At 43.2% G+C, this 21,206-nt stretch overlaps 1 long non-coding RNA gene across 1 annotated transcript; it reads left to right on the top strand.

The window, feature by feature from the left end:
• The first annotated feature begins 1,518 nt into the window (after positions 1-1,518).
• Positions 1,519-19,789, top strand: LOC142601725 (uncharacterized). The gene is made up of 3 exons (XR_012835303.1): positions 1,519-1,637; positions 16,719-16,958; positions 18,232-19,789. It is a non-coding gene; the product is annotated as an uncharacterized LOC142601725 (long non-coding RNA).
• Positions 19,790-21,206: the final 1,417 nt, after the last annotated feature.

Below are 21,206 nucleotides of genomic sequence, written 5' to 3'. Positions count from 1 at the left end.
TGATAATAAACTAAAGAGTTTAAAGCTCAAGTTCCCTCCCTGTTGCACCAAAATGATGAAGTTAGGCAATTTTATCCAAGTGGTCTAGTTTTCAAAAGTTCAGGGCACATCTACTGATCTGCAAGATTTCTATATTTCCATTCTCTTTTTGTTTGTTGCCATGGAGTTTAATAGGATATTTAGATATGTGACCATTGAACAGGATGGTTAGGATTACAGCACGTGGCTGCTTGTCTTCACATGGCAAGCACATTGGACCTGTGTTCAGGTCCTTCAGCTGGCTCTTATCTTTGGACGCTGGGTTTGGGCTTAGGCCCCAGTCTTCCACCATGTTGAGCAGTCAAGTTTCAGGTACATTAAAAAGTTGAATTTCAGCCTGTGAGCCACCAGCACAGCTGCGGCATTGCAGACCAGCACACCCAACTGCATTGCCTGATGGCGCAGTCACAAGGGTCTGGAAGAGATCAGGAAAGCATAGAGAGTGGCTCTCTTGAGAAAACACAGCAAAACCTCCATCTTTCCTACCTTCATCACTGTCATTCACAAAACTTGTCTCCAAACCTTCTATCAACCACTGCTTGTCCCCTTCCAGCTGCTCGTGCCCTCCAGCTCTTCTCAACCAGGTTTTCCTCAAAAAAGAATCAAGTCAGAAATTGTAGAAAGGCCCTGGTGGATTTTAGTAATACTTAAATAATGTCTGCTGAGATTTTTTTATTTTTTTTTAATGATGGGACAGCATTAGAAAACTCAGTTAGTTTGGGTAGACTGAAGAGTTCGGGAAAACAGGAAATTAAAACAGTATTTTAAAAACCAACAGGTTATTTCACAATAAAAATGTCATCTTTGGAAATATGTTTCCTTCTTATTATACATAAAGAGATAAAGGAGATGGTAGAGTCCAATATTTGGCATTTCAGGCTGAAGCTATTTAGATTAAATAGAAAGAGCAAAAAGAAATAGCGCATCTCCAGTCTGCTGTTTCTTCAGATGTGGCTGCAGTTTGAGCACAGAGGCATCTCGTAAGGAACTGCCAGATACATCAATGTCTCTGTAAAAATGAACAAAATTGAACTGTCAATTATTTAAAAGTGTAGATGCAGCAAGTGGTGAGCAGTTTGCTGTGTCTGGCATTCCTCACAAAGAGGGGTGCCAGAAATTTACTGGCAAAACACTTCAGCTAAGTAATCTCAGATGAAAAAATGACAGCTTCTGCTAATGAACAGTCAGTGCTGTGAGCATAAACATTCATCAATAGTCCCAGAGTGGAGGGACCGTGGTAGTATCTGGCTTTGCAAAGACTCTCCTTTTCTTTGCACCCATGTGCGCATCTAGCCCAATCTTAACTCTGTGACGGTACTGGAGCTGGAACGCGTACCACCAGAAGAAAGAGCAAAGGGCATCTGCTCCCAAGGACGCAGCTTAAACGCCTTGGCGGTCTCTTCCCAGAGTGTCATAACTTTGCTCCAGAGGCGGCTGCAGGAAGGATTGTTGTATCCACAGCTCCCAGGGAAGGCAGTGAAGATCATAGGAACAGTCTCATGTCCTGCCCCGGCCGTGGCCAACAGCAGATGCCCGGGAGAACAGTACCAAAACCAGCACGTGGTTCATCGAGGGTCTGGTATCTGCTGTGACTCATGGTAAGCTCCAAGCTGTATGGGCAAAATTGTGCTCGAGAGCCACTGCGCTAACCTGTTTTCTGTTAACTACCCTAATCTCTTTTTGAATCCCTTTAAACTTCTGGTTTCCATAAGGTAACAGCGATGCATTTCACCATTTAATTATGCGCTGTGTGGGAAAAGGCCTTCCTTTATCTTCAAGGCATTCAGAATGAATCGTTTTGGGTGGTGTGTATGTTTGGGAATATTTCTGTGCAACCACAAATGAATTACTAAGACTGATACAAGTGTCAACTTGATTTAAAACCTAAAGCATTAGATCAGCATTTTATGCACTGCAGACACTAACAAACACTTTAAAGTGTTTTACAGTCAAAAACTTTAAAGAAAGAAGGCAGCTGTGGCTATGGTGCTAAAGGTTTAGTGTCTTTATTTGTGGGAACCCCGTGTTAACTGGCACAAATAACATCCTGACATTGCCAAAAGGGGCCTTTCCAATGCCTTCCCCTCACCTCCAGATGACAAACACACAGATGCGTACAGCATTTGCAAATTGAACGCAAGCCTGGAGGAGATCTGGTATTTGTAGAAGGATTTTCTACAGCATTTGAGGAAAAGAACTAGGAATTGTACACATCAGCTTGATGTAAGAAACCTTGCAAAAATGTCTGGTCTCTGAGGAAGTACAGACTGCGGTGGCCGGTCATGGCGCGGGGTTGAGATGCTTTAGAAAGTCACTGAGGCTGTTGGCGAGGCTAACTGGGGCTGCACCTCCCACCTGCCCCACGCAGGGCTTCCGTAGGAGACCTGTTGGGTCATTCCTTGGGCTTGGAAGCAAGCATATTCAAAATCGTACGTCTGCGTCAACTGAAAAGTATAAAATCAAGGAAAGACATTTCATTCTTTTCTTAAAAGTGTAGGTGAAACCAATAAAGCTGATCACACAGGCCAAGAATATGTACCCAGGAAAATGAAAAAGTTAATGTCGGTGGCCAAGAAAAATCCCTGTGCCCTCAGAGGGGGCAGAGGTCAATGAAGTTCCTCTCAGTTAGTTTACATTTACTGCAAAAACTCTGTTCTCATTTTAAAAAGGTATTGTCTGTCCCCTGCTAGAGGGGACTATAGCTGAACAGAAATAAGATGCATCTAATTTAGTCAGACATGACTCAACAATTTATCTTTTATCATTAAATATTATCCACTTCATATGTAGCCTTTGGGGTTTTATTGCAATCGTACAATGCTTTATATGTCGCTTTTCAGGCAGGAGGCATGATTTTAGCCAGTTTGCAATGAAGTGCAGCTTTAGATAGGTAAATATTAACTTCTGTTGTGCTCAATCCACTGCACAGGGTAAAATGTAGTAAATAATATAATGACTCCTGAAGAAAACTGCTCAGCCATCTATCTATCTATACACATCTAATCTATACAGAAATGTCTGGACAGCAATAACAAAACCTCGCTTCTCATGTATATTTTTTTAAACAGAAATCTGAGAGCTAGAGTTCCTGTAGCTTTGGCAACTGAAGCCAGAGAAACTGGAGCAAGGCAACAGTATGAACTGATAAAGGTTAAACCTAGCAACAACAAACCACTGTGATTTGTTGTCTCAGGACACAACTCATTCACAACAGGTTTCTGCAACGATTGCAAGCAAGAGGGGCTACCATAGGAAGATGCCCATAACAACCTAACACACAAATAGCACAAAATAACCACAGCACGTAACACACGACCCAGCACAATTGCCAACAGCAGTAGAGTCACTGGTTTTTGACAGCTGCTCTAGTATTTCAAGGGGAACGGCAGGTCCGAGCAACAACAGAAGGCACTGCAGGGGTTGGTCATGCCATTGGTAGTAAGTTTAATTAGTTAGTAAGAGGTAATAAATAGCCTTTGTAGGATCCAATGCAGTCAGTAAACATAATTCTTGGACTAGCTCTCTTGGCCTAACTCACCGGTTATAATTTCTCATTGACCCCAGATTTCAAACTGACCACAGGATCGGTCAGACTAAATAAACTGATTTAGCCTCGCCCTGCGCCCGCCCGTGGCTTAACACGGAGCTTGTACTGCAGGGAAAGTGTCTGTCTCGGTGCCCCTGCACGGAGGCACCCGGATGTATCGTCCTTCCGTGTGTCTCACTTTTGTTGCTTCAGTAAAAATAACACGTTTTTGCAGTTTCATAAATAATAGCAATTAGGTGAGGTAGTTATTAGCACATCTTCTCTGTTGTAGAGATATTTGGCATAACAAGGATGGACTGTTTCCTCTGGTTTTATCCAGACCAAGAATATTTTCCAATTTCAGACAGCTCGAGCTTTCCACAAGCATTTTTCTCCAAGAATTTCAGTCCTTTAACTTGAATGTCCCATGTATGACATCCACAGTCACCCTGCCTGAAGAACTAGGAAAACACCCTTTTTTACAGGGGCTTGGCAGAGTGTCCCCTGGTCCTAGCTGCAAATTGAACAGTCTTTGGCAGCTTCTTTCCCTGCAGCATTTGAAGGGATTCTGAGCAAAATCACAGCCTGTGGATGTAGGCAAAAATCCACATCAAAACAACTACAAAACACCTCCCTCCAGACACAGCGCCTCACTTGAAGAGTGAGTTTTCCCTGCGGGAACTGGGCTCATACACCTGCCAATCAGGTGGGCACCAGAAAATGCAGACTGTGAGTTAATAAATAATATTTTACCAGTCTTATGGGCTCTTTCCTCATCTGATGTTTATATAAAAATGTTTTATAATCCTTGCTAGGTTTCTGGCTTTATTTGCTCACCACCATCTGTTCTTTGTCTTTTTTCCTCTTTTTCCAGGGTTTGCTTCCCATCCTCCTGCTTGTTTATCTTTTAGGGCAGCCCCTTCCCCACTACTCCCGTACTCTTCTCAATGTGCTTTTCTTCCCCTTGCTTTACTGAGTTGTGGTTTTCTCTCCCATCCACATTTTACATCTGTGGGGGGTACTTGTGGTGCAGCCTTTTCTTTCTTATTCTAAGAACGTGGTTTTTACTTTGCGGGCTTGGGCTGATTTGGCTTATCTTGGTGGATTTTGCATCTTTTTTTTGCGCTCTCTTGCAATCTGCTGGTGTAATTGCTTTAGTGCTGGGCAGAGGGGGGGCCAAGCAAGGCTCCTGGGGCTGGTGCTCGGCAGTCATCGAGCAGGGAGCGTGGCAGTGGTCCCTGCTGTGTCCTGCAGGAGAGGCAAGGGCGGGGAGGCAAGGAAAAGTGGCTTGAAGTCACTCAGCTGTCAGGTTTAACAGCAGGAATAGAAGTGGAGCTTCCACCTACTTTTTTCTTGCCTCTGAAAATACCATGAACTGTCATTCTCATTGTAGCATCCTTTAGGCACCTTCAGATATGGGCTGGGACAGGTACATAGGAGAAACTCGACTGAGGAAGCCCCCAAACGCTGAAATTAGTCTGTAAGGTGTGAAATATAGACCTTTCTAGCCAATATGGCAGAAAAGAGACTGTAGCCAATTTTCCTCGCATCAATCACTTGCAAAGTTGTGTTTTCGAAACAAATGTTAAACATGAAAAGATTGATCTGAGCTGTCTGAGGTGATCCATTGCATCTTTTCTGTAGCTATCAATTAATAGCAAGAAAGTTATTGTTTGCTGTGTCACAGCCAACTAAGGAACAAAATTTATTGGCTGTATTTAAGACAGCTACTCTCTACTTGTGAAAATTTTTGGAAAATCACTAGGAGGAAGAAAAATAGGGTTTGAGTGTTATTGAAAATAAATCTAGTTTTTAGACAATGAAAACATTTTATTCCCTAAGTTAAAACAGAATGTATGTAGCCTGTTTCTAATTCGCATTGTCCATGAAATTGAAGCAATGTCTTCATCCTGACTCTCATGCTCGTTGTTCCTAGTAAAAAATGCTCCACATCAATTGCTCATTATTTGCTGAGATTGTTTACTGTTAAGTTTGTGTATGATTGCAAATTAAACAAGCGCATTGAAAATCTATCATCTAACACATGGCCACTATTCATATCTGGCAAGGCCTGGTTTTCTCACTGAGCACTGAGAAACTACCTCAGATGATAGAATATTTTGCTTGATATTGAAAAAAATGCTGTGTTTCAAATCTTCTTCTGGACAGAAAGTACAGGAGATAAGCAGGGGGGTTTAATATAAAAACTACCAAGCTATTTTACACCTAAAACTAATAAATAAATCTGGTTTATGCAAGCAATTGAATATTAACATTACCTTAATAAGAGGTAAGAAAGTAACGATCTTGTCAATGACTATACGTACAAATATCCATCAGGATTTGATTGATTAATTATTGCTATGTCAAAATTGTAGTTAAATGATTCCCAGGTTATAGAAACATTTTTAAAAGTAAACTGTAGTTTTACAGGTCAAATTTCTTGAGTACTTATACTGAAAAACTTTAGAAAGGATTCATTTTCAGAAGGTTACTGCTTGATGCTTTCTGAAGACCTGACACTGTTGGAGCCTCTCGTGTTAAATGCCTAAGGTGTGATATACTCAGTGCTATTATTTTTTTCATTTTGCCTGCTTTCATTAACAAAACTAATGAAAAAAAAAAAAAACCCTTAAAAAAAATCAGCAGATTTCTCAAAGGAAAAAAAAAAATCTTTTCCTTGCTGATGGATGACTACTTGCTAAGCATCAAGCCATGCAAGCAGACAAAACCCAGTGCAATCTCTTCAAGGCCGTATTTTCAGAAGCTCGTGAGTCAACCAAGAGATGCTCTTGAGTTTGTCCTTGCTACAGGGTTGGCAGAGGGCAAGGTGAGACCCGCTCCTGTCTCTGTGCTCAGCCGGTGGTGGACGTCGGTTCTGCTCACCGTGGGTGCTTCACATGGCTGGAAACACCTCCTGAGGGGGAGCTACAGCTACTTCACATGGACTAGTGCTGCGTGCTGTAGGAGAGCTGGCTGGCTGCTTTTTGTTTCTTCACCTCTAACTGCTACAACCCATCTATCATGGTAATTGATTTCTCTCGTTTGCTTAAAGACCTTCATCTGTTCTCCCCTTTTCGGAGCCTGATCTTACAGGAGTCCAGGAAGCCGTAGCCTACGGACATCTGTGACAGATAACGCAGTAAAAATGAAGGATGAGGCACTGCCACCCTGGAGCAAAGCCCTCCGCTGTCTCACTGCTCTCTCCAATTTCTTCATATTTCCTTTCCACTGCTACTGCTCTTGGAAAGGTGAAGCCCTGCGGTGTTGGAGCCCAGCCGGTATGAAGGCAGTTGTCAAATTGTTACTGGCTAAAGACACGAGAAGCTGCAGCCTTAAATTTGAAAATTGCACTACAGCATCGCAACGTCAGTGTTGCTGCTCACTGTAAGTGCTGGGTCTTCCTATTCCTGGTGGCCCACCAGTGGGCTTCGCAACGGGACGATCGTCGGCTGCATCAGCAGAGTGAATTGCTTTGAGTCTTCCCCGTGACCTACAGCCGCGAGCATGCAAAATCACAGCAGACGGGCGTCCACCGCTGGGTAGATGAAAGCTGTGTAATCTGCGAATGGCATGTGACAAGCTGCTGGGGGAGAAGGGGCTGACAGCAAAACAGGGAGAGTAACGAGTTTTATCTTCTGCGTGGCAGCACTTGGTGATAAAATAGCATTAGGATTTAGTTCCCAGGACCTGGCTTGTCACTGGTCAAGGAGGAACACTTCGTGGGACAAATAGCATTATCGGCAGAGCATGCATGTGCAACTTGCTTACATTTCTGAGTGACTAAGAATGCCAGTACGAGGTAACAACTGACATCAAACTGTGACTTCTTTAGGTCTCCATAGGTTTATCTTTGCCTCATACCCTATGCAATTTCATCCTTGTGTCTCCATCTGTAAATTTATCTTTTATAACACGATAGAAGTGAGCCAAAGGCATTGGAGAATAAGGTGACCCAGCTGAGTTAAATGGAAATTGAGAGGGCTAAGTAGCCCTGGAGGTCAGGCTGCAAGTAATATATAATTGCTCATAAATGACACAGAATTGTGCTAATATCACATTTGACACAGGGATGAGGTTTCTTAAATTCTGCTGTTAAGGAAGAAAATGATGCATTTTTCACCCCATAAGGAGAAGTCACATTTGGCAGTGGAGCCAGGTTTGCAGGAGCATGTAGGTACCCAAAGCTGGTGGCAGGCTCCTTGTGAACCTGATAAACGGAGGAAGCCACTGTCCTGGTTTTCCAGTGGGAGCCCTGGCACCGGCAGCTCTTCCCCAAGGGCTCCAGCTTGGTTTGGCAACACTCGGGCACAGTCCAGCACATTAAATCAAATGACCGGTGAAGGCAAGAGGGAGACTTTTCAATTCATCCCAAAGAGGACCTGCCCTCCATTAATTTAAAATAAAAATTACAGATTATTCCAGTCATCAGCGTATTTCCTACTGTGGTACATTGGTGAGGAGATGGACATTGTACGCTGCTGTGTCAGGGATGGATATGAAATCTCACTTCAGAGAAAGTTCAAGAGGTATTTCTTATCATCCTGAGGCATTCGGTCCTACAAGAAAAAAAGATTGTTTGCTACTTTCTACGAAAAAAATATTGCTTCCTACGTTTCTTTTTCACTGGCACAGAGCAAAATGTGTTTTAATGCTTCACCTCCATTCCCCAGCTCTGGGTAGGGCTGTGGTTTGGGGTGGGGAGGAGAAAGGCTCCAGGCACAGGAATGAGACAAAATGTTCTTGTGGTCATTTGTGTGGCTTGTCACCAGCTCCAAGGGAGGCAGACACGGCTCTTGTGAAGGCTCTGACAGCACTGAAACCAGCTGGGATTGCAGAAAAAATGCGAAGGAGGAAAAGTCCCAGCATGAAGAACCTGTTTCTCGTGCGAAGAAAGCCCGTAACAGAGCGTGAAGCCAATCTAGCAGTGACATTGCTCTGGAGGGACGCGGAGGCGGCTGTGCGCATGTTAACACTGGCTTGCGGGTGCTTTTCCCTGACGCTTTCTGCACCCGCACGGCACAGATGCACAGATACCTGCTTCTGCAGGGGCGGAAGGAAACCTCCTGTTTGCTCGGAGCAGCACGCAGTGAAAAGGGCAGCGCTTCCCATCACGGGTGGTGGGGAGAGCCGCCTGCCACCCCATGGCCCCGAAGCACGCGCCCCGCAGCCAAGGGATGCTTTGTCCTCCAGCCTACGCGCTCCACAGATGATGCTTTTCCTAACACAAGAGCCAGTTATCCACATTTCAGCTCCATGGGAGGACTTTCCCAAAAGGAGGGAGTGCTGGATTGAAAAAATGAAAGTCACATCCTTCCTCTTCCAAAGAAAACAGCCCTCCTCCCGAACCCCTAATTAAAATGCGAAGATTTAATATACAAACCAGAAGAAGGCTTAATCATCGTGACTTAGCCCACAGGAAAGACGACCAGTGTTTCAGCTGAACAGCAGCACATCATTGGCTTCCTGCGAGGAGAGGCTACCATTCCTCATTCCCTGGAAAGCGCCTGCTGTTTCGATCGTAGGGGATGTAAGCAATGGTCTGTCATCTCTCACGTGCAAGGGAGGCAAATGCTGGTGAAAGAAAGAGGTGAGGACAGCCAGGAGAGCAAGCCTGGTGTCTCAGGCTCACTGAGCTGGACTGGAGGTTGGGCTTATGGACCACCCAGGTGCTCTTCCCTGTCATCCTGCAACATCAGCTGCACCCAAACCTCTGCCAACAGGCACTTCTCGGTCTGATCTTGAATACCTCCATCCTCCACAGGCAGGCTTGGACAGCATTTAGCTAGCTACGTTGTGAGAACGTTTTTCTTGGTATCCAACCTAGGTGTCCCCAGGTGCAGGTGTGTCCCATTCATCTAGTGCCACGTGGACACCAAGAGCCTTAATTCTCCTTGTAGCCCTGGCCCTTGTCCCGACTGAACCGTGCCTTCTGCTGGCCTTTACGGAGGTCCAATTTTATGTCACTCAGCTTAGGCATTATATATTTCCAAGTAAACTATGGATGATGGGCAGCTAATAGCATGCATGTATGTATATGTGTGTATGTATATACATTTATGTGTTTTTACATATATATATATCAAGTTAGCACCAATCTTTTATTTTTATATCAGTTTTATGATATAATATGAAGTTAACGACATGTTATGGATAAAAAAATTAAGCTTGAAGGCAAGTAAATTTACTTGTAGATTCATATGAAACTCCATGAACGCTTCTGGTCAGAAAAAAGAAGGAAAAACAAACAAAGAACACCCTTTTTTCAACATTTGCTAGGCAAATTAAAAAAAAATAAAAAAATATTTGTAATAGTTTTTCACCTGGAAATTAGTTTGTTCTAAAAGTTCTGAATCATGTAGAATGTTTTAGTCAAGTGGAAGTAGCACTGAGGAGGGAAGTGTTCTGCTGATGAAACAAATGCAATTTGAAATTGGGATCAGTCTGAAACCATTTCCCTTCTGTCTCTCGGGCTGGCTAGTGAATTGAGGAGAATTAATTGCATGGATTCCACTTCTGCTTAACCCAGGGGTGCAGGAATCCTTGTACCCTGGATTTGTGACCACAGGAGCCTGTGAATCATGAAAGAACATTTAAGCACAGGACTCCGACTACAAATAAAAATATATCTTTGTGGAAATCAAATGAGAAGATAATTCACAGGCATGCTTATTAGTAGGAAGCTGTTGCATAAATGTATGGGTAAGGCAAAACATTTATTAAAATACCACCCAGGTAAATCAGTTTCCCAGGCAATATAGAGAGCACTGGCATTTAACCGCTCCGAGACAGCCAGCAAAAATGCTGGAGCAGCCTGCCAAATAACTGGATGTTGCTGATGGAAAAAATTAGCCTCAGTACATTGGCATCTGGAGTCTGTGACTACCATCCAAAAAGAAAAGGGACTGGTGCTATGGAATTGAGTAATTGCACTCCAGAAGCCTACCACAAGTCTGCTGTGGCTTTGTTGTTAAAAAAAAAAATTAAAAAAATTTTAAAAATTAAGTGTTTTTAATTAAAAAATAAGGCTTTGAAAGTACAGAAAGTAAGATGTTAGGGGAAGACATACAATTAACCGGATAAAAGGAATCACAGTTTCTGTGTGTGTCTGAGTAGAACACAGACATATACATATATGTGTGCATGTCCCGGTTTGTGTTTCTGAGTATTTGCTTCTGTGTTAACTCTGTGTCCATTTCACAAAGAATTACACCCTCCATTTACTTGAGATTCCAATGTATATTACTTGGGGAAAAAAAAGCAATTTCTGAGTACAGCCCATGTTTTAGCAATTATATTCCTTTCTCGCTTCCCTCCTCCCTTTTTTTTTTAATTATTATTATTTTGGGGGAGCTGTCAGATGCAGGCAATCACCCCCTGTTGTGATCCCCAGGGTGGGGGTGCAGCTGAAGCAACAAGAGTGGAGCAGTCAGTACAGATAAATTACCAATTCTTAATCTGAAAGCATGCTTATTCATAGGAGAAATTTACAGGAATCATGATACATTAATGCAAACCTTTTACTTCTCTGAATGGTCACAGTTTGCTTTACAGCTGATGCCCGGGGAAACGACACTGAAACCACTCTGCTTATGTTTCTGCGTGGCACTTGCTTTTGAAGACTTTAGTTGCAGGTGCTTAGAAGTCCTTCCCTCCAAAAAAGCAATGACACATACTTCTCATATGTGAAACTTTAAGGAAAATCCATTTAGGCATTTTCCCATTAAATTAAAATTCACTTTATTTCTTGTACAAGACTGAAGAATGATTTAGGTTTAAAACCTCAGGCCTAGCAAGCATCTAGTTCTCCGAGAGGAACATGCTCAGTGCCAAGTTATCTGTTCCGAAGAATTCAAGAGTTTATCAATGATACAAAACTGCACAACACGTGGGCGTAAGATATTCTTTAACCTATTGTTGCAAATATACATGGATCTGTTAAAAATCTCATCTCTCCTCTCCCCTATCCACTGCAGAGGCAGTGAGAGGAAGCGTATTATTTGTTACAGACATTGATGGGACTAATCATGTGCTTAAAGTTGGGGAGCGCTTAAGTGCTTTGCTGGATGATGGCCGAAAGGACCATGTGTGCTGCACCAGGTACTCAAGAGAAGGATCAGTGAGGGATGGAATGCAATTGCATTGTAACTCAGAATTTTCTGGATGTCTTTTTGGCCTTCAGTGCTATTTGTGTGTGTCTGTGACAGTAAATAAGCCTCACTTTCTATAAACAGAGCAACAGATAGGAGGTGGTTCATACACCATGGTGGAATACCCACAGAAGAAGACACTTCTGCCTGCCACAGCCCTTCCACACTACAAGCCAATGTGCAGGAAGAGGGGAGGAAAAAATTAATTGGATGTCGAAAAATGTTCAGAAGTGGTGTGTTGGAAGACGTGTGCTTTTCGTTTGGGATGATAGACATACTGAAGTCAGTGTCAATTTTTAGAGACGGATCTTGTATGCTTTATTAATGGCAGATAAGAAACATTAGTGATAAATCTGTGAAAATATTTTTAGCCATTTTTGGAAAGCTATTTTTCTTAAAAATCAAATGAAGCAGAAAAAAGAATGCGTTCACTAAGAACAAGGCAAGACAAAGGTTATTACAGGAAAAAAACCACATTGACTTAAGCACAACCCTATGCAGCACCTAAGCAGGTACTTAAGGTAAGGCATATACCTAACTGCTTTCCTGAGTCATAGCCTTGATTACAGGACGTTTCATTTGCTCTTTGTAGTGTCCTCAGGTCCAGAGATCTTTTCGCTTTCGCAAAGAAATCGCTGTAATCAATCAAAAGGCATTAGCATTCCCACTGCTGGGATTATGAATTACATTTCTGTAATAAATGTGAATGCCATTTCCCTCATCTCCTGTACTTTCAAGAACCCTAAAAATTTTATTTCAACTTTCAAACTTGCACTGAGAGCTTTGGCTAGGAGTTGGTGCTTCTGGCTCGCTTGAGCTAATTTGGCAAGTAATTTTAAAACAACTTCTATTGCACGTAGAGTTACAGGGTTTGAAATATTGCTCAGTCAGCTCTTATTTCATGAACGGTTTGTTTGATTAGGCGCCCAGGTGAAACACAATCAGGAGAACCTGGTGAGCTGTAAGCCCTCCGCAGGGAGGAGGAAATGAAGTGGATTTGCTTGCTCCTTGGCAGAGCATTACAGCCACTCGGCTGTTGTGTAAAGGGGTATCGCCTCCCTCTGTCCACCGTTCAAGAGCGTCGCTGTTGTATTCTGTGAAAAGTCCTATTCTGACAACACCTATCAGGCATGCCCTTTTGGCATCTACTGGAGCGACCCTCTAAGGGGGTCTCGTTAGTGGGCCTTGACTCAGCTTAAGCTTGATGAGCTGCCAAGGCTTGGGGCAGCTCCCGGTGTGGGCAGGAGGGCCATGCTCGGCCCTCATCAATGGGGCGTCCAAGTCCCAGTGCTCCCAGGTAGGTCAGCTGCCTGCTGACCATGAGCTGTCAGGGTTAGTGTTTTGGATTTAAACTTCTAAACTTGATCTGAGCCCTACTTTAGGACTTTTTGTGGCCTTTCACCTCTTATAACAGCTTCCTAGAAGCCGCTTTGGTCAGGGTGGACTTCACAGCATCCATACGGTGATAAAGCTGAGGAGGCAGAAAGGGCCCTGGTGCAATCGGGCTGTTCAGGGTCTCGTCCATTTCTCACTGGTCATGGTGGGCCCATGTTTGAGACACAAGCCCACAGGCTTCAGGTAGGTTTTAGGACATACAGAAGTGTGGATGTGGGCAGCATCCCCCATGCCCCACTGCTGCAGCTGCTGTGGGGAGCCTGGCTCTCCAAGTCTGCACGGATGAGGATTCCCAAAACCAGTGATGGAAATCCCAACAATAAAGAATTGACCTTCAGCAAGGAATTAATAGAAAGTATAAGCATGACCTGTGGAGAGGAAGAAAAGCAAACCAAACCGAAAAACCTCAGAGCATTTGTTTCCAAACTCTTAGAGAAGCAAGACATGCTGCATCCTGAGCACAGAACAAGAAACCAGACCGAGTTCATATAAAGCTGCATGTGGAAACCTCCCTGGTAACAAAATGAGCAATAAAAATCAAATATCAATGAGAATCCAAACATTCATCTTTAAAATCACTGAGCAGTAAATTACACATCACGGACCTCTTCAGTCTTCTGGCAAAAGCTGCACAAGTGGAAACTCCTGAACGCAAATAAAAACCAATGTGTTTGTTTAATTCAGCAGCTAGAGCAAGTCACTGTACGAGCTGTGTTTTCTAAACAAGGCTGTTTTTTTTTCACCTGGGTTGAAGAATGCCTTTTTCCAGCATGACCTACAAAGCATTTAATCAATCCTGATGGTTAAATTAAAATGGCAAATTCCTTCCTCCCTTGCCTGAAAGCGAAGAGACGGGCACATTTCCTAAGACAATTTGAAAGGATTTGTCAGACATTCTTTACTGAAACCCACAATCTTAACATAAATCCAAAGGAACCGGGTGGGTTTGGTGTTCGCTCTCTGTCAGGAGCTTTCATTTGTTTTCACCCGGGGCTGGATCGCGTCATGGCGTCATGGGAGACTGCTCAGCCCTGCGGAGAGCGAGCTCCTGCTGTCATCTCCTACAGTCGGAGCAGGAGAAAGAGGAGGCTCCTGCTGCCCTGGGAGGAGGAGGAGAAGGGAAGAAACACACGTGGCATTTAGAGGACCGCTTGAGCCCATCTTTTGCACGTGAGCCAAAGCCATGCCACTTTATGTCTAATCCTCCAGGCTGGCATTTCACTTTAAAACCTCACTCTCAAGAATGATCTCCTTTACAGGTAAGAGACATTTCAAACAAGCCAATGCTCAGTTCCCCATTTTTCCCCGCATCACAAGGCAACAGCAAGCTCAAGTGAACGCAGCTGTTGGAGCAGTTTCTGCTCCGTGCAGGAGGCTGCAGAGTCAGGCCTTTAAAAAGCACGTATCTTCTTATGTGGAGATTGATGGGATATGGGTCTTTCATACCACCTTTATCCCTGTCATGATCCCTGTGCCCATGGTCCTGTGCTCCACGGGTGCTCTGGGTTTCTCAGTGCTTTATGTGTTGGTGATGGCAAAGTCTCCACTGCCTGAACTAGGCACGGGCAAAGGACCAGTGCCTTTCTGAAAAACTAGTCATAAGATATCAGAAAGACCTTCACAAAACTCATTGTTATTTTTATTAATTGGAAATGTAGCGGTGTGCTATCTGATATTTTATGAAGTAACACACAGACACTCTTAATATGAGGAGCAGCAGAATGGGGTTGCCAGTCCTTAAAAGCTGTTTTAGCAGTTCTCTTCCCCAAACTCTTTCAAGGTTACTAGCACAAAAAGCTATACTGATGGTTATTTGGATCTTCCCCTCTTCCCCCTTTGGTGAGCTGTGGTGAAACCATGTGAAATGCCCATTTTTGGTAGCATTTAATTGTGGATGTCTGCACAAGACATTTTAAAGCTTCAGTGATAGATTATGAACCCTTTCTTTTAAACATGCCATTACAATTTCCCATTATATTGTTGCAGTGGACTGAACATAGCAGCAAACCAAATCCTAAATCCATAAAAGCAGTAAATTAAATGTGGCTCCAGTGGTTTTGGAGCTTGACCAACAAGTTATCTTTATTAATGCATTCAGGGAAAAGGTCTCATTTTATTACATTATTTTCTTAATGATAAAGGCAGTAATGGAATCTCAGCAGAACACACCAAAGGAATCTTAGTTTGTTGGCAGTTGGGTCAAATTTTTGTCTGTGTGTGCTTGGTACAGGGTTCAGACTTGGCAGTGTCCGACTCACTGACTTCTGTCTTGAAAAGCACAGTCTTTTGCTGCTTCTCTGTACTTGCTAGTTGACGTTTTCTTGGCTTTAAACGAAATTTTGACACATAAATCCCACATGTCAAATGATATTGTAAAACAAGCATCCAAGTGTCAGCACATAGCCCAATAGTCTAGGGAGTAGAGAATAGAATAAGGAACACCTTTATGCAGTCTTTCATCTACATCCAGCCATCTGCAAGTAATTTGAAACCAGTTTCAAATGAAGCTAGGTTGTTTGGCCTGTTAAGGCACACAAAGCCAAAGCAGAAGTTTGGAGTCTTCATGGCTTTTATTGACTTGCTAATAAGTAGATAAAGCCTTTATTTTCCAAAACTGTTCTTTTCTCAGATAGCCCATTCCAAAGAAAGCCTAATTGAAATTACAGAAGTCTCTTGCAGAGTGCCACAAATTCCATTTTTAAATAGCCTGCTGATATTGAAAGAGTTCATGATGAGCCTTTCACTTGCAAAGCAGGGCTGGTGGGTTCCCCACTGATGAGCTGTTTTGTTGGACTTGGGGATACACTAATGGTACTAAGTTCCTACAAAACAACACCAACAAAGGAGTGTGGATTTACATGATGATGGGCTGGCCCCAAGATTCACCACTAAAATGCTCCAGCAGCTCTGGTGTAGCTGCCTGCTGCAGTGGGTTCTTTGCCATACCTGCTGCTCTCCTGTGCAGTACCCTGGAAACACAGAACCGCAGGTAAGCCACGATTTAACAGGGGTTTCAAGGGCCTTCAGTTGTGGCAGACTGGTGTTCAGTAGAAATAAACTGCACGTTCAAATGATATTTTAGATATGATGCCAGTTATTAATTTCACATGACACAGAAACATCGACTTTGGAAAAAAACCCCAACTGGGTTTACCTGTGTTCCCAAGGCGAAAGGGCCTGTGAAGCTCAATGTGTAGGCACTGTCAGGGAGACCGGAGAAACATGAAAATGAGCACCATGACACACAGAATCCCAACTGAGGTTTGTGAACATACCCAGAACGTAACCGGTGTGAAGCAGGTGCAGATGGGAAGAGCCAGGAGATTGGGAGTACCACCTTAATTAAATGCAACTGTCTATAGCTGTTGATCTATCTATCTATTTATCAAATATATGTGGATGTACATATATATATAAGTATATAATCCCTAGGAAAAAAAAAAATCAATCTGATTTTAGGAAAGGGCCTATTAGGTCTGACTGAAAAAAAGGACACCGGGGACGCTTAACCTTGAATTACTTTTAAAGGTGACTAAAACACCAGCATTTGATTCCCATGTGATTTTACTGGACTTTACATGATGTGACTGGTTTTCCTTCACTTGCAGCGTCATGCTGGGGACAGCGCATTGAGGTTTGGCAGAGGGTGATAGTGCAGCTGTGATGCTGAGGCGGAGCGTGCCCCAAGAACAGATCCAGGTGGCTTCTGAGTGCCCCCCGCCCCCCGCCGAGGCTCACCAGAGGTCCCTCCAGCACTGCCCACGGGCCGCTCTGGCAGGCAGCCTCCATCAAAGCTTGAGGAGATCCAGCCCTGCGACAAGGGGCGAAAGGGCATTGCGTGCAGCCAGGTGCGTCCAGTCTGTGGGCAATAATTATGTAAATCCTGGTGTTGGTGTAGGAAGAGCTGAGCTTGGCTTCCTTCACTGGACATCGCTAATTGTGTATTTAATTGTGTAACCGGTCTCTGGGATTTTAACATTTTGCCTAGTGCACTGACTTGCCCCTGGGCTATAAAAAAATCAGAAACCCAGTGGGCTTTACTGAAAACCATGTGTCCAGAGCAAGCGACCCACACTCACATCATTAAGCACATGCTGTCCATTGGTTAACTTCTTAGCTGGATAAACAGATAGCCTTTACATCTGTGATTAAACCTGAAAAGAAACCAGTGGAGGTGGGCAAGAAAAATCTATATGGACAGGAACTGGGTGCTGGTTTTGGTCGGTTTTTAGTGTGGTGGGACCTTTCAGCTGTGTTTGGTGTTTTCATGCTTAGGAAGGTGCCAGAACTGAACAGCACAACTCAGCTGGGGGTGTGGAGGTAGCTAAGCCCTCCCTGAGTGCATGGACTTCAGCAAGCATCTGAGATGCCTTCAATTTGTGCTGATTGTTTTTAAGGCCAAAAATGCCACTCACAGGCAACATACACAGTTTAGCAAAAGAAAAGATGCTGATTTTGACAAGAAAACACTGATGGTACGAGGTTGGAGTTGAAAGAAACTCTTTTGTGAGCTATTCATATGACTAAGGCTTTTAGAGATCTCAATCCTATTTGGTCTGGTTCTTGGCTCTGTTCATTGTGCTGCCTTTTGACTTCTTGGGGTGACTCATGATTCAGTCTGTGTGCAGGCAAGTGGGGAGTCAGCTGTAGCAACCAGAGGTGGTTTCATCCTGGCGCTGCAGTCCTTAGCCTTGCACTGATGGTGGCCGAGGGCTCAGCGGCTAGACCTCCCTCTGGTGTCCTCCCACCCCCTGGCAGAGCATGGCACCAGCGCAGCCCCCTGCCTGGGAGCTCTGAGGGGAATGCAATCCCCCCCGGGGCCTTGTACAGCTTGTCCACTCCTCCCAGAAACGCGGGGCAGCAGCAGCAGGCACCATCCGCTCCCCACAGGAGCGGCTGAAGTGTTGCTATCAGCTCGCGGCTCCTTGGGCAGGGCTGATGGGTGTTTCTGGGGAAGTGGCCACAGCCCCAGCGGGTAGTGCGCCTGTCGCATCTAAACATGCAGCTCTCGCGCCTCAGCACCTGCAAAACCTGTTGAAGGAAGCTGCTGAACGTGGTAGAGCGAGCAGGCGGTAGTGCTGGATGCACTGATGAAAGCCAGCTCTTTGCCCTGTCTTTCAGAGAATTTCACATTTCCAAGTGCAGGGCCAGTCCAGCAACTCCCTGTGAGACGAGACTGCAGCGAACGTGGGAGGAAGTCCTAAGAAGATCCTCCAGATCTCAGGCTCTTTTTCATCACGCTGCGATGAGATAGAGAGTCATTATGGGAGCGGTGAAAGCAAGAGGTAACACATGTCTGTTTGAAGATGCATGCGGGTAAATATGGGCCCACCAAGGGCAATGTGGAGATAGCAATCTTGTCCACCATGCCCAGGAGCTGTTTGGGAGAACACAGTATGTTTCCTGGCACTGCCTAATTTACTACCGTAGATGTAGCCTGTGGGAGCCTTGTCTTTTATCCCTGTAGAAATTTGACTATCGTTATTGTTGGATTAGATTCCAAGCATCGCTTTTTATCAGATGTCTCACTTTCTCAGGATTTGTCCTGCTATCTTATTTCAGAAACATCGAAGAGGATTTAGCTAACTCAAAAATAATAGAGGTTTTTCCTTGCCCATGCCTAGTACAGCCAGTATATTGCCTTGATAATATGTAATACAGTACACTACACGGCATCCCTCTCCGCTCAACTGTGCAGCATAGAACCTCAACATAATTGATGTTTCTGTGAGAACTCGTGTAGAAGTATTTCAGGAGTTACTTTCCTTAGCATCTAGAGACTATTACTATCAAATAATTGGCCAGAAATTTTCTTGGTATAACTCCCTTAAAATCCATGCAGTTTCTGTTAGGGAATATTTTTATTAACACGTATTTATTTCACATTCCTTCAATGTTTTATTTTCATGAATTATGAATTTAAGACTTGCAGTTTTAGCATACTTGAAGCTGAGTTCACTGATGGACACTGCTGTTACAAAATCATGCAGAAAAATCACAGGACCAAGTGTAAGATCTGGAATTTAAGACATGCAGAGTTCAACCCATTTTTGAGGATGACATAATTGCACCAAAAATGAATGTGATCCATTTTATGTACTGATCTCATTCAACAGCTAGCAAATTTGTAAGTGTGTTTTCAGAGATAAATTCCCCACTTTTGCAGTGAGTGGATATGGAGTTCTTCCAATCCACTCAGTTTCTCCAGTTCAGAAGGCTACACCAGAAACTGGGTTCATTTCATACCTACGTGCAGCCAGCAGAGCATACCGACACACTTAAACAGTTTATTGATCTTGGCCGTTAACAAAGGCATCACAAAACCAGTGATGCAAATTGCATTTTGTGGAGTTTCAAAATTCTGTTCTTCCACGTTTTTGGAGCAATATTGCTAAGAGAAGGGGGAAAGAGCTAGCAGAAAGGTATGTTTCTGCAATGATTGTAATTGCGCTAGGCCAACACAATCGACAGTTTCATGGAGTTTAACTAGCTTCACTCATTTTGTAATTAAAAGTTTCATCAACACAGCAGAGAGAATGTGGCATTTGTGGCCTTTTTTAGACTTTGGTTTGTTTTCATTGCAATGCAGACCAGACAAATAGGAGACTAACACCATCTCAAGGCATAAGCTTCTATAACACATTTTACACTCTGCTTTTTTCCACTTGGGGGTCAGCTATGTACCCCATATATTGGTAGGATAATGGTAAGATACAGAGTGATTTTTTTTTTTTTTAATTTTTTTTTACAAAACTCGATCCTCTTTCATAGTACTGAAATGTATAACGAGCAGTCTGGTATGATTTCAAGAATTATTTATCATCACAGACTTTCCTTATTCAGAAAAAAATGTCCCTACATCCTATACAGTCATAACAAAGAATCTTTCTCATGCCGCCATCTTGACAACCACTGAACTCACAGATGTATGTAATAGACTTTGGAGAAACTTCCTACCATTTCTTTTTCTCACACATATCAGTAGCATTGTATAATGAATTATCTGAAGTGTATAGCAGATCAGCCACTTGCAACATACTCATCTATAGCATTCAGGGCAGTTTAAAATACATGACGCTTTAAAAAACTTGTCACAGCAATATTTCTTTTCTCCCCGATTTTTTTCAATCACCACCAAATGTACTTTAAAACACAGATTGAGATTTAACCCTTGGCCAGAGGCACATCTGAGGTATTTGAGGCATCCATGGGGTTCTGTGTGCAGAGTGAAACCCAGAGCTGAAGTATACATTTTTCTTCCAGACTTACACCCAAACAGGTGAGAGTGTAAGTTGGTGTGAGTTACACATTAGGATCTAGAAGATGAGTCAGGAAGATCTGTTTTAAAAGAGGCTTGAGTATGTGGCTCTTTATGTTGCTTGACTGTAGGATTTTTCCTAGCTTGCTGGCCTGTGCCTTTCATCATTTTTTTTCTATTATCCCTTTACATGAGCGCAAAATGCAAAATGCTGGATTTGTATGTCTTGTGAGGGAATGCTTTTACTGATCTGCCGCATCTATATACAACATGTACGCTATTCTCAGGAGCTGCATGAAATAATAAAGGAACTTACTTTAATATCCCCAAAGGCACTGTGCTGAAGAGATATTTTTACTGTTAATTCCATGACTAAATAAACAAATAAAATATGAAAAGATAATAGCTGAATTGAAAACATTTGCATATTAGCATGATTTCTAATAAGCACACTGATGTTCGTGACAGAGATTTGGAAACATTTGAAACTTAGTCTTGCATTCAGTCTGCTATCTTTCCTTAAAAATTTCCTTGCTCTCGCCTTCCTCCCACATCTAGCCATTGACCATGGGAATTCTCAATTTTATGCAGACAGAGTCCTTATTGTATACTCTAACATGGCAAATTTTCTGTCTGCCTGTTGGAGTCTAAAATGACCCCTGAGTTTTTCTAACCAGATTTAGCTTATAAGGTTGAGAATGTGTACAGGAATAACACATAATAATACAACTGGGCCCTAAAATGTTGGGAGACACAGAGCATGCTTAGACATTGGCCTGATCTTCATTAACAGTATTGATGAGACTGTGGTAAGGAGGACTAAACTTTAGCTCCAAAG

Source organism: Balearica regulorum, chromosome 4 (assembly GCF_011004875.1).
Source record: "Balearica regulorum gibbericeps isolate bBalReg1 chromosome 4, bBalReg1.pri, whole genome shotgun sequence".
NCBI classification, from domain to species: domain Eukaryota; kingdom Metazoa; phylum Chordata; class Aves; order Gruiformes; family Gruidae; genus Balearica; species Balearica regulorum.
Note: the sequence above shows the minus strand (reverse complement) of the source record. Positions and strands in the feature narration are given on the sequence as shown.